Raw genomic sequence first — 3,325 nt, forward strand, 5'->3', positions numbered from 1 at the left:
CTCTCTCTCTCTCTCTCTCTCTCTCTCTCTCTCTCTCTCTCTCTCTCTCTCTCTCTCCCCACCCACTCTACTCCTCAAGCTTTCCATGTCCAAGAATACCATGCTAAGTGAATACAGGCCAAGATGAGAGAAAATGATGTCCCCAAGGGTGACTAAACTCATCTTACTACCTTCTTTACCGTATGTTTTTATAAGAAAATTACTTTCGAAGTACTCAAGAAGGCAACATTTGAGTATGTCTAGAAGTCTTTGTACACCTCCTCAACTCAACTGTAATAATAAAAACAGCTCCTTTTTTTTAGTGTTACCTGTGTTCCAGGCTCTGTGTTAAGAGGTCTTTACAAAACTAATTTTATATAATCCTCAAGGTAACTCTACAAGGTAGACATTAACCTATATTATAACCAAGGAAACACAACCAGAGAGAGAGTCAATAACTCATCCCAAGTCACACAGCCAGTCAAGGGAGAAGGTGGTTTTTATACTTACATGTGCCAAAGTCTGCATTAGTACTCTGGACCTAGAACTATCTACTATAATCCAGTGTAAACTGTTTACTGACTATCCTATAACAAAGCTATTCAAGAAGCTCTGGTGTCACATTATGTCTCTCAGACATAGATTCAGAAAGACAGACTCTTCCCAAGTAGCCATTTCCCTCACAAAATCTACCCAGAGCTTTCAATGTGCAGAAGCACTCGGGCACAACAACTCAGAATGGGGGAGTCTGCACCTCTCAGCAGCTGGTCTCAAGGCTGCCCAGCCCGTGATCCGTTCAGCTCGTTTCCTGCATATCCCCGGCAAGGCTTACCTCCAAAGCTCTCCCCCTGAAGTTCTGTGGCATGCTAAGATGAAGCATTGCATCAGTTTGGGGGTTTGGTTTGACAGTTTCAGTTTGAGCATGGCAGCACCATTTTTAAAAATTTTAAAAAGACAGATGGCAGGGCTCAAAGCCATAAGCAGCCCTACCCATCACCTACCTGCAGGTACCACCTCTGATTAATGACTGAAATTGCCAGTAAGATGCCCTGTCAGTAATCCCACATGTCCTTTGCCTAGAAGAAAACAACGCAACAATGGATTCTTCTTAGTGCACAGTCACTGTGGTCAGGGCACCGTAACATGTGCCATCTCATTTAATCCTCACAACCACCCTGTGGGGTAGATACTGCTGAGAAAACTGAGGTCTGGAGAAGTTAAGTAATTTGCTCAGTGTCTCACACCAAGTTAGTACCAGGATTACAAATCGGGCAGTCTGGCTCAAGTGCCCTTGCTTGTTACTGTTATTCCCTACTCCATGAAAAAAAACATAAGGTAACCAACACCAAAGTCTTCAACATGGCACAACGCAGCCATTTTCATCAAAGGCCCACAGGTTTCTCAGATGGAGACTATATTCTAGTCCATTCCAATTATGAATTTACCCTGCCTGCCGTGGTTTAGCTTTTACATTTTTCAAAATAACCATCTTCTGGAGGAAGACCCTGTGAATGCAACTGAATGACAGTGGTGGTGGATACTGGAGATCAGCTACAGGGTTGACAGTTTCTGCATCCCCATTTGAACAGGTGGTATCCGGGAATATTCCCAGAAAGAGCAATCCTGTCTGCCATAGGTAAGGAATAATGAAGTGGGCAGAATGCCGAGATTAACATTAGAATACTTTAGTGTTTCCATGAGGAAACAGCTTCCAGGCATATCTCTGGAAGTTTATATGTTTTTCTGAATTCTGAATCCTGAATCCCAAACCCTAAGAAAAATCAGTTAAGAAATCAGAAACGTGGGGAAAAGGATTATAATTTTTCTGTGAGAATTAGAGTTTGGCAATCAACATAGTGATGTTCATGGTTTGAAGGAACCCACCATCATCAAGTAGAAAGCAAAAGCTGGAATAGCTGACACGTGAAGTCGAAGGTTACAGGCAACATTTCTGGGAACTGGGACAGGAGCACGTAGGAGGGAAACAGCCCCGATGCAATCATTCAGTCTTGCCTGTAGCTGTTACCACGTCATAAGTGTGTGCTTGTGGTCCTATCTGCTGCCAACACTGAGTCATTTTCTGAAAAAGAAAAAAAAAAGGTTTAATATGCTTATACACTTACAAAAATCCTATGAGTGGTGTTCCAAAAAACAAAAAGTTTGGGAAGCAAAATAAACCCTTAAATCCACAATTTCAATATGTGATTCTGTATTGTGCTATTAAACTTGCAAGAAAATCCAATATTAAATATTACATTATTCAAATACTATCCAATAATGTTTGCTGGTATTTTCAAGCATTTGAATATTTGCTATGAGCTACAGTTCTTTACAAATGCTCTTAAATTTAATACTTCTTACTAATACATTTTCTTAGATAGAGAAAATAGTAAGTATAATAGTAAGTTTAAAATATGAAGAATGTTGGAAGTGTTTTAAGAATAACTTATGATTTGGGGTTTTCCTGACTATTCCTTGGAAATTCGATTTTTTTCCCTTGAATCCCAAAGATTAATATCTGTTGGAAATTTGGAAACATTAGAAATCTTAAATCAGATGGCTGGAAAGGGATATATCCTTTGACATGCTCAAGAGCCCATTCTTTCTAGCTTTCAGAAGCCACAGCAGCAGCACCCTACCCAAGTCATCCCACTAGTTAATTACTGACATGTCATTGCTGGCATAATTTCCCAGGCAAGAGACTTGGGATCAGTTATGATTCCCAGAGGGTTCACTGGAGTGCCTGGAATTCAATCAGCTTTTGATGAAGCAATGTTATACTGCTGATATCATCATCCATAGGTTATTGGTGGTACTTCAAGAATCAATAAAAGCAAGAGAAAGCCAAACCTAAAGCCAGAAGGAAAGAAGAACCAAGCTCTATTTTCCAGAGACAACATGTGGACCTTAAGCAAAATTTCCTGCCCAAATGTGTGCCGCAAAGGTCTGCAAAAAAGCTCATGCCAGTGGATCAGACAAAGGAGTCAGAAACCTTACCACAAACTGTAAAATCTAAGGAGACAGAAACCCTAAAGACAGACACACATAAGGTGAACACCAAGCCCCCAGAAGAGCTGATAAGACTCCAGTGAGTGCAGGACAAAAGAGAAGCTTACAGACTTCCTCTTTTCCCTTATCATCATAACTCCCACCTCCCATTTGTGGCAGACTTTGAGTTTGAAAATACTTTGTCACAGCCCTCTTCTCTGTCTGGAGAGTGCCTTTTCTTTAAGAAAGGATACTGCCCCTGTGTGCTTCATATATTAACTTTTATTCTGCATATTTTGTACACACACACACATACCCCACTGGGCTTGGGCAGCCCCCCACTCATTTGTGTACTTGT

At 40.9% G+C, this 3,325-nt stretch overlaps 1 pseudogene; it reads left to right on the forward strand.

Annotated features, from left to right (window-relative positions):
* Positions 1-2,427: 2,427 nt before the first annotated feature.
* Positions 2,428-3,071, forward strand: LOC119509907 (annotated as a pseudogene).
* Positions 3,072-3,325: the final 254 nt, after the last annotated feature.

Source organism: Choloepus didactylus, chromosome 15, assembly GCF_015220235.1.
Source record: "Choloepus didactylus isolate mChoDid1 chromosome 15, mChoDid1.pri, whole genome shotgun sequence".
Classification (NCBI taxonomy): Eukaryota; Metazoa; Chordata; class Mammalia; order Pilosa; family Megalonychidae; genus Choloepus; species Choloepus didactylus.